The 15,625-nt window shown below is 36.2% G+C and overlaps 1 long non-coding RNA gene across 2 annotated transcripts in view; it reads left to right on the top strand.

Annotated features, from left to right (window-relative positions):
* Positions 1 to 9,133: 9,133 nt before the first annotated feature.
* The window catches only part of LOC131402401 (uncharacterized), a 48,666-nt gene continuing 42,174 nt past the window's right edge, over positions 9,134 to 15,625 (top strand). The window contains exons 1-2 of one of the 2 annotated variants that reach the window (XR_009218635.1): positions 9,134 to 9,269; positions 14,134 to 14,410. This is a non-coding gene — a long non-coding RNA (uncharacterized LOC131402401). Of the gene's footprint in view, positions 9,270 to 11,543; positions 14,411 to 15,625 lie in introns of those variants that run through there. The other variant, XR_009218634.1, reaches the window with a different exon arrangement.

Here is a 15,625-nt window from a genome sequence, read left to right as displayed (position 1 = left end):
TCATACTACTGATGGAAGAATTTGCAAAAATTATGACATTTGTGAAATTCTCCTTATAACATACTGAAAAAATAAGAATAATAAAAAATATTTAATTTCTAATGGGGTATACAACATATTTCCTGCTTATCACTTAAGTTTGCCTTTAGTCGAACATACATCCTGCACACTTGAATGATTTAAATCGGCATCTTTTAACAAAAGAAAAATCAACATTTTGTAGTAAAGCCATGTAAATTAGAGCAAGACCTGAAATGATAATGATAATTTCAGTATGCATGCAACTGAAGTGTACTCTCTTGAAATCACAAGATCTTAGAGCTAGAAGTGATTTTAACCTCTTATGTCTGAAAAGGAGGAAACTGATACCAGAAAATGTAATACCTAACTGACTGCACATGTTTATCTTATCTGTTGCGACAGACCCAGAACTAGAATTCTGATACTATGTTTTCCAGTTGAAGTTAGCATCCACTAGGTGTTTCTTTCTTAAGAAAGAGGGTAGAGGAGATATATATATATATAAATTTTATATACATATAAAATTTAGATTTAAACTGGATCTTATAAACCCAATAGTTTAATGAAAGGGAAGTATATTAAACTCTTGGGTTTATGGGATCCAGTTAAACCCAAATTATAATGAATAATGTAAAATATAGTAGTAGTTTTATTGCTTTGTGGTTCAGAGTTTATTTTCTTTTATAAGGGCATACAACTTTAAAAGATGCTGAGATTGGTAAATGTTAATACTTGTTAAGATAAATAGTAGATAAAATGTGTATTCATTATACTATTTTCTCACATTTGTATATATTTGAAAATTTACATAATTAGAAAAAGAACATGCTGTAGTTCACAAGGTTAAACTCTCAGAAGCACAGCAAATTCCATGGAGTTTGAAATTTTGAAATGATCGAAAGGATATTAAGCTTTGGTTTTGTCACGTCCTGTTCTTTGACATCCATTGTGTGTGAGTGCGTGGGCGTGTGCTCTGCATGTTATTCTGTCAGAGGCACAATGTCAAGAGATCTTTTCTACAAAAACGGTAAAACTCTAGACATTTGAATTAACTGCTGGGGAAGGAACATGGAATATATTCAAACAAGGAAAAGCTAGGGTGAATATCAATTCATTATATAAAATATATGCAGGTCTAGATATTTGCAGATGTAGAGAGGTATGGCTCTTTAAATTCTCTTCTCTGTTTTAAGTAACTTTCTCCTTTGTGTTTATTTAAAGAAAAACAAACTAGGGCAACTTTGACAAAAACGGCAAGTTTTATGTTTGCATTTTGAAAAGTCTTTAATATTTATTAAGATTGTAAGTTTAAAGATAGCTGAATTACATTCCTGCAAATTTAAGGGAAATTAATAGAATAATGAAAGAGTATGTTGCAATTTAATGGTATCTCCATTAATGACCTCCTTCTCTTCAACCAGATGTATCTGGGGTAGCAGACGGTGGTGCAGACGTGATTTTTATGTTTGCTAACAAGTCAACGGAGAGAACCAACTCCAAACGCTCCTGTCTTTCGGGGCTTCTGTCACATTGTGCTCCAGCTCATTGCACTATCAGAGTCAAGCAGTTTCTCATCTCCTCCTCTGACTTGTCAATTTATAGTCATTTAAAATGAAATCCCAGTGGCAACCTTGTTTTAACTAGAATGCGAGACATGCTGTTTAGGGTTACAATTTTATTTCCCCCCCAAATGAAAGAATAATGACTCATTAAAGTGCCTGTATTTTCCCAGATATCCTTTCAATAATATACCCGGACAAAAATTCCAGACTTGTATATCTGACGTTAACAGGAAATACTGATTATCTCTTTTCCTAGCCCCGATGTTCAATGCCATTTTTCTGTATACATCTATTGTAGGAGAGTTCTTGGCCTCTACTTTTATTCCATGGGGCATCTTTAAAAAATCCAGTGACAATAAATAGAGTTAGAATCATGTCTTCTCTTAAAAGATTCTTCCACAACTTAGTAGATCTCAGGATTGAGTTTTTCTTGATCTGTGGAATAGAAATTGGCTGTTTGTGACCCTCTGATTTGGCCTGTTTCCCTGGAATCCTGGAATTATAGCTATGTGGTTTATTTCTGCATGTATGCAAGGTAAAATCTGGCCTTTCTCTGATATTTTTTTCTTATTTTAGGACAAGTTCTCCAATAATTTACTCTTTAAATGCAACTAAAAATAACCATGGTTACATATCATATTTCAAACTACCCCCAGATCATTTAAAAAATATATCATTTAAAAAGATTGTGTTGAAAGGTCCAGTATTTCATAACATTAACAATTTTACTCTTTTAGAAAGTAGCTAACTAAGAATGTGTCTTCTAGGTGCTTTCCTTCTGAAGACCCTTGTTTGTCAAAAAAGATGAACTTCCATGTCCCAAGTTATGTAAATAGATTTACTTTTCTGTTCAAAACAGCAGCCCCTCATTTCTCACTACTGAAAACGCCTCATTGGCTCTTAGTTTGCGTGTCCAATGACTGTACCGTTGACAAGGCCCTCTTTTGTTTTCCTTTATTTAGAAACACCATCAGTTCTGACATGTTTGTTGTATTTTTTAAAGTCAAACTTCCTTTTTAATTCCATAGCCTTTTTTTTTCTCTTGATAATTTCCCCAGCAGCATGAATTTGAGCGACCCTAGGACCGGGGTCTCTCCCTCCTCCATGAGGCTACAGGACACAGGTAGAGGCAGCGTAGTCAGAGGAAAGCATGAGGATTCGGTGGCCAAACAGATCCATCTTGAATCTCAGTTTCATCCAATAAGGTTGCTGAGAAGAGTAAATTTAGTAATATGGGCAAAGATTCTGGCACAGTGTTGGTGTTCAACAAACATTATATCCTTTCTCTTTATTTCTGGCCACCATTTCTTTTGTACCACGTGCTTTATTATTTACATTTTTGGTTTTAATTAGCATTTGTAGCATTTTAAAGTATTTGGCAGAGTGTCTGTCATATAACATCACTCAACAAATATTAGTCATCATTAAAATTATTACCCTTATATTTCCACCCCAACATTTCCTGCCTCCATTTCCAATAAAGTTCTTTTTTTGTGTGTGTGAGGAGATCAGCCCTGAGCTAACATCTGCCAATCCTCCTCTTTTTTCGCCGAGGAAGACTGGCCCTGGGTTAACATCCGTGCACATCTTCCTCCACTTTATATGGGACGCCGCCACAGCATGGCTTGCCAAGCAGTGCGTGGGTGCACACCCGGGATCCGAACTGGCGAACCCCGGGCCACCGCAGCAGAGCACGCGCACTTAACCTCTTGCACCACCGGGCCGGCCCCTCCAATAAAGTTCTTTATGCTTCCAATTGCTCATATATATATTGTTCTCCTCTAAATGTATGCTGAGAATGCTCTTATCTAGGAACTGGCTTTTTTTGATGTCCTTCTCAGGAGGATGAGTTCCTAAAGGTGAAAAGTGAAAAAAGGGTAAAGTGGAAGAAAAACTACATCATTAAATACTAAGGAAAAGTTGGAAAGGAAAAAAAAAAAAAGAAACTATATTTGTCTTATTTGGATAGTATTTAAGAAAGAAAATTTTTGAAGAGCAAAGTGCATTCAGAAATGAATTGTTATGATATTGATATTTTTAGATTCACTACTTGGCCTTTGAGTGATTCATTGTATTAATAGTGCATACTGGTGTTTGACCCATTTAACAATAATTGAATGTAACATGATGCATGAAATCTGCTGTGTGATTACCATCAAGATGCAATTTTGTTTCATGAATGATATGAAGTTTTTTGAAATGGGAATTTCAGATTTCACCTTGAGATAAAATTTGTAGTCATGTTTCGATACAGGTGGCTAGATACATTGTTCAAACGCATTATGAAGAAAATGAAACAAACCATGGCCACTTGTGTGTTCATTAAATTATATGAGGTTAACAGGTTGGCGCTTTCTTTGAAAATATATCTTATTTGATATCAACATTCTCCTGCTCTAAGTAACACTAGTTATAATAATTTCTTATATCTTCTTATCAATGCTGGCTCTTCCCTTCTCTAATTGTTTCTTTCTATATGAACTGTTGTCATACAATGACTTTTAGCATTTGATTCCAGTCTACTATAAAATCCTCTCCTTACTAGCAATGCTGTATTAATAATGGAAAGCACTTATATGAAGTTATTGACTCTTCTACATATTTTTAATATTCAGTCAATTTACAACACAAGAATGCTATGGGGGTGCTTTCTCTGGGAGGATCTCATTCCCCCAAGGGCTTCAATTGCAATGTCCCAAAGACTTCTGGGTCTATGCAGTTAACCCAAGACTTTCTCCTGAACTCCATGCCTGCATTCTCAACTGCCTGCTGTTTATTGCTACAGGCATTTAAACTACAGTTATGAAGAGCTGAACTCACTGTTTCCTTCACAAATCTTAAAGAAAGTTACCACCACTCATATAGTTGCTTATTTTTTGAGAAAACAGTGTCATCCAAATGCCTCCTTCTCCATAAACAACCTCCATGTCCAGTCAATCACTGCATTTTCTGAATTCTGCCTCCTTAATCTATTTCCTTCTCTCCATCCCCACAGTCCTACCACTTTTTGGGCCATCAGCATCATTTACCCATTTTACTGCAACAGCATGCTATTTGGTTAGCCTGTTTCTTGTGTAGATAAAAATGCAGTCACAGAATTATTTATATCACCTCACTCCCATGCCTAAAACACGTGGATGGATTTCCCTGCCCTAAAATTAAGGTTAAAACTCCTTAACATGGGTTACAGTTTCCTTTATGATCCTGTTCCAGCTGTCTTCTCCAGCCTCATCTCTGTGTTCTTCCTCCCAGCATTCCCTGCTACAGCTCCACTGAACCTCTTCGGGTTCCTGGAGTAGCTCATTCACTATCCTGCTTCAGCGATTCTGCCCTGCCGTTTTCTTTCCCTGAGACACTTCTCTCTCTACTCCATCTTTATGATTCACTTTTTATCTTAGTTAGGGTTCTCCAGAGAAACAGAATGAATAGGATACACACACACACACACACACACACACGATTTGTTATAAGGAATTTGCTCACATGATTTTGGATGCTGAGAAGTTCCAAGATCTGTAGTCAGTAAGCTGGAGACCCAGGAGAGCTGATGGTGTAAGTTCTAGCTGGAGTCAGGGTCCAAAGGCAGAAGTCCAATGTCCTAGACCAAAGACAGACAGACAGAGTGAATTCTCCTGTACTCTGCCCTTTTGTTCTATTCAGGCCTTCAATGGACTGGATGAGGCCCACTCACACTGGGAAGAGCAAGCTGCTTTATTCAGTCGACCAATTCAAACATTAATCTCATCCACAAATACCCTCATAGACACACCCAGAATAATGTCTAACCAAAAATCTGGGCACGCTGTGGCACAGTCAAGTCGACAAATAAAATTAACTGTCACACCCTTCTAGTCTCATTCTGGATACTCTTTTCTCAAGAAAAATTTCCGTGGCCCCCGAGTCCTGATGAGATTGCATTCTTACTCTCTTATCTGCTTCCATAACACCCTGCTTTCCTCCATCATAGCCCATACCACACTACATGGTCATTCCCTGCTTACTTACATCCCATACAGGACTCTAAGTCTTGCTCATCTTTACCTCTGTAATTCCTAATTTAGGAGTTAGGAATTACACTTTGGTACTTAGGAATTGTTCAATAAATATTCGTTGAATGCACGAGCTATTCTATTAACCTTTAAGCTGAATCCTTACTAACATTAAAACTATATACTTATTTTAGCTTGATTGCTTATATAAAACCAACATTTACTGTTGGCCAATTATGGCTGACTATATATGTGTAACAATATTCAACATTCTGGTTTCATTAACTTTCCTCTGGGATTTATACACTAAACCCACTCGATCTGTGGTTTAGATATTTCATGCTGATTAAAACTGTGGCTACCTTAGAATTCTCTTGGTTGCTCACCACCAGGGAAAAGGGCATTCAATTTAGCTGTTTCAAATTAGAAAGAAGTGTACGAAAGGAACAGAGGATTTGGAATAACAAGACCCAGGTTAGAAGACTAGTGCTGGCAGCCTTCATTTTGCCTTAGTTATTGACTTCTGTATACTGAACATCTAGAGAAGTACTTGGCACAAAACAGATTCTAAAAATTGCTAGATGAGCCAACTTTGATAAGTTACAAAAAATATTTTAATCACAGGCTTCTCATTTAGTAAGTGACAGTAATTGTGTTTACTTCACAAAGAGTTTTGAGACTATAAATGAGTTAATATACTCAAATTGAGTACAGAGTGGATGTGAAATGAAAGTCTTGTATTTCTTATTTACATATCATGGGAATATCTGTGAACGTGTTTATAAGTGCAAAATATCTGTTCCATCCTGTAGCCCCCAATTACACATTTTTTCCCCTTTATTTTCAAGCACTTAATATGTGCCAGGCAGTATCCTAAGTGCTTTACATACATCATTTCATTTTATTTTAATAAGGTATTGGTCTTTTTAATTGGCAATGAATATCTTGTCTCATAAAGATTCCATAACTTGCCCAAGTTCACACAGGTTGGAAAGCCTACACTGGCATCTGGGTTTATCTGATACCAAAATTCAATGGTCATAACTGTTCAATTTTCAAACAGCTGGAATAAAGTCTGTATCCATTAAAGTTAATTTCTTTTCCCTTCTTGTCCTACAGGATCAGCGTCCTCCTGTTCTGTGTCCTTTGGATTTGCACAAGCACAGAGTGTATGATGTTTGCGGCAACAAGGCAGGGACAATTTAATGGCATTTCCACCAGATTGTGTGAAGACACTCCAACTGCTCTTGGCTCCTTCCCAGTTGCATTGGCCTCCTTGCCCTCCCACAGGTGGGCTTTCATACCCAGGGCAGAGCTGGAACACGGCCATGACTGCTGCAGAAGAGGTCTTTCCTGGACAGACTGGTCAGACGGCACTGGAGCATTTGTAATGGGAGGGTTGTTTGTCTTTCCTTCATCTTTAAGAAGGTCAGAAAAGACCCAGCTCGCTATGTCCGGGTAAAGAGAAATGCAAAGATGAAACTTACCTTACATCTCTATACTCCTCCCTTCCCAATGTTCACCTCGGTATATAAATGGAGTCCCTAACTTTCACTCCTTAATCCCAACACCAGGTGATGTTCTTCCGTCTCTAGGGAACCTTTCCTTTCCTTATTTTTCTCAGATTTACTTCCACAAAAATCATCCTCTCATTCTATAAATGGTGCCTTTTTCTTCATTGTTATTATTGCCCTTATTCTTCATCTCTATCTTTGAGAATATTCTTTTTTCTCTCTATAAAAATAACAACAAATATCCTGATTTGATTCTGATTTTTCTTTTAATTACCATCCTTTCTTTTTCCATTTGATGCAAAACTCTTGGGACATATGGTTATCTTAATTTTTCTCCCATTACCTTCCAAGTTCTACGATTTAAGCTATTTCATTGAGTTAAATATATCATTGAGTTAAAAACCATCAATTGAATTACATTTACGACTTTATAAATTGCCTGAATGATACAAATTGATTTCTTGTTTTTAAAGTGATACTTCATATATTCATAGAAGCATTTCCAATCAGCTGTATTATAAATTATCCCTGGAGAATCAGTGTTTCTCTGCAATGAGTAGGGGCCATCTTCCAATATTGCAAACATTTGGCCCATTTACAAATGAGTCTGCTTTTTATTTCAGGGTTTAATAAATTGATTTTTATAGTGAATTTATTCAATTATAATAGGAAGATATCCTATGCATTAATAATTTTAAAATTTAAATATACAAGTACCCAGTTAGTTTTGTTCTTAATTACTGTATATAGACAGACACACACTTTTTTTTGCCTACTGCAATCCATATAAAATTTAATAGTAGTTTGACTAATGTGATAAAAATTATTTTGTTTATAATTACTTCAATTTGTTGGAAGAACTTTAAACACTTGGTTCCTACAAGTGGAAATTAACATTTTAAAGACACAGTGTTGTCAGAGAGTTCAGCAAAGCATTTGAGTACTTTTTAGCCTCAAGAAGTGGGAAAATTGTACTTATTTAAATGTCACTGTTTTGCAAAAACTTTGAGTCTTTTTCTTCTTTGTCTCTTTATCCCTCATTTGCTAGTGCTCACACAATATATGCAGTAAATGTATTTTTTGGAAGTCTAACTATTTTTAACAGATGCAATCCTTAATTTTATTGCTTCATATTTATATTAGAGATTAATATGTTTGCCTGAATGCCAGGCAGATTAACTTCTCTTTGTTTAGCTTTATAATTTTTGCTTTAAGCACTGGAGAAGTTTGTTATTGACAAAGCTGAACTAATGTCAATGATCTTATTTTTCAGAATTTTTTGTGACATTGAAATTTTGGGAAAACATAGATGCATATAAATTAGATGATAAAGGTAGAAACCGAGGCTTTAATTACAAGAGATACTCAGTGTACTTTTTATTCTTAAGCCTACTAGATGAGAAAATTCAAGCCATTATTCAATGTTTTTTTAAATAATTTATTGCTGTTTTTAGAACTCTTTACTGTGTTTATTCTAATTCTTTAATTCCTTCAATAAGAAAAATTAACCTAATTAAATAATTGCAGGTTAAAATTAAATTTCATTTCAATATTCTTGACCAGGGAACCCTAAGAGTTTTTAAGTGTTTAAGTAACTCAGTTGTGTAAGCGTTAACAGTCAGAAATATATCCAGGTCATCTAAGTCATACAATTGTCAGATGGTTGCTAGGCAACAGATATCAGGTTTGGCTGATGCTTGTTTCTAGGCAAAGCTTACCATGTGAAAAGAAGAACAAATTACATGACACCTGCATTTTGTTGTTATGCTTTTTGAAAATAAAGTTGTATTTGGAGGGGAAAAAAGCCCTGACATTTATTATGCACATCATCTTTCTTCTAAATGTCAGAACTATATCATTTGATAGTTAAGTGATAAGGTACAATGAATTGAAATGCCGGATGACATTTTATTTCTTTTATGGTTTTAGATAAGGGCCTTTTGCCTAATGCTGTTTTTATATCTTGTCATCAAGTTAATTAACTTTCTGAATTCATTATGATAGAAAAGAAGCTGCAAGTCAAAATTAATTGAAATATAATTAATTTAAAATATACATGTTTCAATGCTACTGAGGACAAGAAGTGAAAATGACTTATGTTACATGATTCTAGTACAACATCAAAATATTTCACTGGTGATGGAAGTGATGTTGAGAGAGAGATCATGTTTTAGAAATCTAAGGTGAAACTCTAATTCTTTGCAAATGACTTAAAACTACTATTATTACATATTACTTGATTAATTTTTATTTTCTGTAATATATAATAAATATAATAAGAAATATAAAATGTTCAGCATAATGACAACTTCCTAGTTATAAACTTCAATGATGTTAGTTTTTCTCTCCCCCTTTTTACTTTCCATATTAATAATTGATGTATAAGGAGTAGGTGAGAATTTTGATAGTGGTTAAAGATGGTTCAGTTCAGACCCAAGAGAAAATAACCAAAATTATCTGTTAGCCATCTGGGAAACAAAAACATTGTTTGATCATTAATTTTCAAACATTATATATATATATTTTTGTGTGTGTGTGTGAGGCAGATCAGCCCTATGCTAACATCTGCCAATCCTCCCCTTTTTTTTCCTGCTGAGGAAGACTGGCCCTGGGCTAACATCTATGCCCATCTTCCTCCACTTTATATGGGACGCCACCACAGCATGGCCTGCCAAGCTGTGCGTTGGTGAGTGGCCGTGATCCAAACCAGCGAACCCCGGGTCGCCACAGCGGAGTGCATGCACTTAACTGCTTGCGCCACCGGGCTGGCCCCAGACATATTATAGTTTTTAAAGTATAAATTTCAGAGACCTGATTTTTATTCCCCAAATGAGGAATTGTGGCAAAAATCATTTAAAAAATTCACTCTTGATTAGTTTAGTTTTTCACTGGGAAAATTTAATTCAAAACTTAGCAAAACCGATGTTTTCGTTTTGTGTAACTGGATGCAGTCTTTCACAAATTAAGAGATTTTCCAGTTCCTGGGATTAGATAAAAGACATAGAATATATATATATATTCAAATTCAATATTTTTACAAAAGAGAATTTTGTCAAATTTCTATCTAGAATTATGATTCTGGTGCCTCTTTCTGATTTCTGGAGTTAGATAACAGAACTTAGGAGAAAACTGAAATAAAGTACGTAAAATAGATGAGTCAGATGGAGGTGTATAATGACAACGATTTAGCAAGTCAACTTAGAAATAATACCATAATTTTTTTTTCTAATTCTAACAGAACTTTTTGTTTATAGAAACCTGAATTCTGTATTCAGTTCACAGAGCAGACACCTACTTAGTTACTACAGACTTAAAAAATTGAGACCAGGATTTGTTTTCTCTCTTAGGAAAATCACTCAAGGAATATCTCTTTATATTTTTCTTATAAAAAGTGAGGATTCCGGACCCCACATGAATTTGTTGGTGATAACATATAACAAATAATAATAATAAAATGGAGATATTTTAAATTATGAAGCATTATTTTATTTATGAATATGTCTAACATAAAGAGAAATTGTGGTTATGCTTATTACCTATTCTCTATACAGCAGCTTTTAAAATGCGTGACCTTGTTCAAGAGCAAACTGCCTAACACTTTCTAAAATAAAGACTATGTAGACTTGAATAAATATTGTTACCAGGCTTTAGAAATGTTTCAACATCTTATGAAATAAGCACATTTAGAAAATCCGAGTTGTTACAAATTGAGGAGTAGATTGCTCAAAAGATGATGCTGCTTTCAAAGTTATGTCTCTTAAAACTATTATGTTCAATTTTCTTTTTCTTTTTGACATCCAGACACAGAGGCATGTCTGGATGAAAAGAGTTTTATTTAAAAGGCAAGAAACAAACTTTAAAGAATTAGTATTGATGCTTGAGGCTTTAATATGAATTTCTGGGGATATTTTGGGAATTAGTTGTGGTTAATTCACTTTTGTTCATTTCTTCTGTATGTCTTCCACGTTGAGGGACATGTGAAATCAATGCAACCAGGTGTACAGAAGAGAATCAAGCTTTTTCAATCCCACTTTCCTTAAATTACTAACTACAGTTATCGTTATTTTAATGAGACTTTTATTAGTATTTGAAATGCTTCTTGTCTTACAACTTCCATTGAGTTGTTAAATATCTATCTTTTTTTCCTCATCTTATTTCTTTAATAGGTTATCTGTATAGAATTTCATGGACACTCTAAGAAATGATGATAGATTCTTTAGTCCTGAACTGAGGATGAGTAAAATAGTAACTTTTGTTAGGTCAATCAAATCATGATGTCCATTTCAGTTATTTCATACAGCACATTTTGGTGGAGCCATAATAAGATCTTCCTTTTGAGACACACTTTATTTTCCCTCAACCCATGGGCATAATCTGCTAGAAAGTGACAGCACACCTACATTGTATAGCAAACAGTCCGATTTATACAGAAGAGATTCCACATTTCCACACCTGACTTGGAATATTTGAATGTGAATCGTAGAATCACTGAGAGAGATTGTCCAAACGGGTGGCCTGCTCAGCTATAAATAGGAGAATAGAAGAGAATATGAATAAGATGAAAAAAATTAAAAACTTCATGATGTCATTAGTTTGGCTTATATTGTAATTGAAATTAATTTGATTACATTACAATTACATTAGCAAATAAGTGTGAAATAGGATCACATATTATATGTTAGAAAAGCCATTGTCAGGAGACCAAGCCAGTCGTCTCAGGATGCTGACTGTACTTAGAAAAGGAACAACATCTAGGGATTGGAGAAGGAAAAGAAATAGAGAAGAGGAATGGAACCAACATTTATTAAAGGCCTGACACTTGAAAGACACTATTCTAAGCGCATGTTGTCCCATTTAACATTTATAACTCAATAAGGCAGAGTGTCATCTCCAAAAAATAGATGAGGAAACAAAAAACTTCAAAGAGTTATGTAACTTGCAAAAAGTTTTAAACTGGCAGCCAACAGAGAAGGCATTGGAACTCTGGCATGTCTGCCTGCCGGCCCGGGTTTATGTGGTTGCTGAACCTGAAATTAGCAGGGGTAGCAGCACCTGTAGCAAAAGATCCATCCTTATGTTCCTCATTTTATGGCTTTATGATAGGTGCTGAAAAAAGAAACCCTCAGTGATGAGGGCCCAACTTTAGAAAATAATCTATTATTTAATGGAGGTTATGTTTTGACACATTATTTAATGGAGGTTAAGTCTTAGCATACTTTACTTCCTAAATTTTATGTAAGACAAACACTTCTGCTGCAGATATGTACAGATAACAGCCTGAGTGTGTTCATTTTACTAAAAGGCAAACGCTGGTGTTATAAAAAGAAATAAATGATGAACATCACTTAGAAGAGTGGTTTTCAAACTTGTGCTTTTAAACTTATTTTTGAATGTGAATCAGTGAGAAAAATATACTCTCTTTCATCACCAACACACACACACAAATTTCTAAAATAGTACTTTACCTTAACTGCATGTAATGCGTTATGTATCCATCCTATCCATCCCACCCCTCCCAATTCACACCATAGCGTAACACTTTTTGAAAAATACTGGTTGTAGATACACTGAGTTGATTCCATAACACACTGTGGGCCATGATGTATGGTTTGGAATTTACTAATTGAAAGATATCAGGTAAAGCTTCCTGGAGAATGTAAACTTTAAACTATAAACTTAGACTAAGAAAATAAGTAGAACGTAGTTAGGCAAAAAGTAGGGGATGGGTGGCAGTGTATGGTTGTATTCTAGGCAGAGAAAACAGAGGTGCAGAAGCCCAGAATTGGAAAGGAATTTGGTGAGATCAGGAAACCGAGAGAAGGGACGGTATAGCTGGAATATATTGGCAGAGTGGGAGAGTGATGAGTGAATCGATATGCATATAAACCAAAGCTATATAGACCATATTAATAATGAATTTTTTGAAAGATGCTAATGGAGGAGGGAGAGGTGTGGACTGGATCACATTGGTTTCACGAACAGGTCAACCTGGAGGCCGGATGGGGAAGAATCTGAGGAGGGGCAAGAGTGGTCATCAGAAGAGCAGTTAGGGGGCTGTTATAGTGGGCTGGGTGAGAGACATAGCAGTTTAGAGTAGGCCAGTGCAGAAGGCTTGGAGGAAAGTAGATGAGATAAAGGTATGTTTATGAAATAAAACAAGAAGATTTGGTGATGCATTGGCTGTGAAGAGACAGTGAAGAAGAATGAGGGGTTAATGACAATAGTTAAAATAATTACTAACATTTTACAATAGTTACTGTGTGTCAGACACTTTCCTAAGCACTTTATATGTTAAATTTGGCCTTCAAACATTTTTCTGAATGCAACTCAAGTTAAGAAATCTATTTTATGTTCTCAGATACACACATGTATTCATAAAACAGTACCTCAGATTTCTGGCTTAACAGTTAGGTAAAGGCTAGTGCTATAACTGAAATAAAGAATAATGGAGAAGTCTGTTTTTGGAGGGGGAAGGGGGGAATGATGAGTTTGATTTTGCATATCGTGAATTTTAGATGTCTGTGTGTGGATCTGAGCTCAGAAAAATAATTTGGGCTATAGATAAAACATTTGGGAATAATCAATGCATAGATAAAAATTAAAGCCTGTGGACGGAGTGAGACAATCTGGGCACAGAACACAGAGTGAGAAGAAAACGAGGTTTACTTTAGAGCCGTGTACAAATCAAATATTAATAGTCAAATTGAGGAGGAAGAGCTGAGAAAGGAGCCTGAAAAGAGTGGCTTAGGACAGAGGAGAATGTCAGGGGAGGGTGTGGTCACATGGTCACAGAATTGAGGTGTTTTGTTTGCTTGTAAAATGACGAGTATATAAGAACGCGTAATGAACTGTGTCAAATACCTCTGTAAAGTCAAGTCAAGTAATAATAATAAAAGTTCCTTCTGGATTTAGAACACGCTTGTTGGTGGTGACCCTAGTGAGAGGTGATCTCTGTGGTGCAATGTGTAAGCGTTGTAAACGTGTGACTTAAACGAATTGTATTTAATCTATGACTAGGTAAAATTCACAAGTTAACATGTTTTTCAGGTAATATTCCCATTTTTGGATAGTTAAAGACCTAGTCAAAATTATAGCTTGGCCCACAAAGTCTGATGTTGGAACTCTGCCAAGTGTGAAGACGTATTCTTCCATCACGGTAAGGATATGTGGATGAGAAGAACCACAACACAATGAAGACAACAGTCAAGTAAGAAAGTTCTTGTATCAGCACAAAGGAAATTTTGCAGGAGTTGGGGAATGAGGAGAAGTTGGAGGCATGGAGAGGGGAGGTGTGGGGAGAGAAGCAGCTGTCATTGTACAAGATGTGTGTACACTCGGCATTCGTGCTGTGCTCTTCAACTTGTAAGGTTTCCCGTGGATGGTTATGGCAGCTGTATGAGAACAAAACGGAAGTTGATACTTTTCTCAGTTGCCTTATACCTGGTCCCTGAAGTTCTAGAGCACAGGGAGGTTGTCAACTGTGTGATGGGACAGATTTTCAGATTAGAGAAGATAGGAGAGAAAGGAAAGGAGAGCACTGAAGACTATTAAGAATAAAAAACTCCTTAAAGAGGATTGCCTACGAAGAGAAGGAGAAGCTAGGTTAGTATTCGGGAGTTTTCTTTGAAATCGAAATATTTCTTTTCTTGGAGAATGGAGATACCTGTTGGTTCACAACCTCAGGAGATCCCCAGATGAAACTCAAAACTGGCCCCCATATGCAGAGGGCAGGGAGAGCCTGAAGAAAGAGGCAGACTACTCCAGATTGGTAGGTGGCAGTTTTAATAAGCAAGGAATCTTACATATGAGGCTTGTCTTGGGAGGCCCCAAGACAAGTAGATACCTGCAACTGCCCACCAGAATCTTAAAAGTTTATATAGAAGCCTTAACAGGGTTCAGTCGTGTATGCTGTCCAGATGGTCTCAGCAACATATTACTCTCTCAAGGCTGTGTCCTTGAAATGACTCCTAGTGTGGGAACGGTGGGCAGAACACACATCCCAAGGGCAGAGGAGGGGGTAAGGAGCCTCCGATTGCTGGTCCAGCTGATAGGTCAACCAGTTGTTCACATCCGCTTGATGACCTCCTCCCACGATACCTCATCTATTGTAATGGGAGAGAAAGTGGAAAAGAAGAGAGCAATTTCAGGTAGGCTTATGGGTATGGTGGTGCAAAGTTGGGTTATCTTCTGAAGGCTTCTATAGTCTCTGTGAAATATATAGATAAATGTAGGCAGTGAGATAACCTCTTGGGAGAGAGAGAAATGACAGGAGGTGAGAGAGCGTCGACAAGAGAAGCCTAGCAGGATTCCTGGGCAGGACTGAAATCCCAATCAGTTTGCAATGGTTTTAATCTCAGATGTGTGAACTTTCCCATCAGCCCCCACAGCTTGCACGGGAGAGACAGATGGTTGGCTGCGTCCTGGATTCGGGTGTTGGGAGAGGTGTAACTAAAGGACAACAGGGAAATTGTGTCAGAGTATTAGTAAAAGAATGACTAAACTAATGACAACAGACTGTAATTGGTAGGCTGGAATTACA

Source organism: Diceros bicornis, unplaced genomic scaffold (genome assembly GCF_020826845.1).
Source record: "Diceros bicornis minor isolate mBicDic1 unplaced genomic scaffold, mDicBic1.mat.cur scaffold_100_ctg1, whole genome shotgun sequence".
NCBI lineage: Eukaryota > Metazoa > Chordata > Mammalia > Perissodactyla > Rhinocerotidae > Diceros > Diceros bicornis.
Note: the sequence above shows the minus strand (reverse complement) of the source record. Positions and strands in the feature narration are given on the sequence as shown.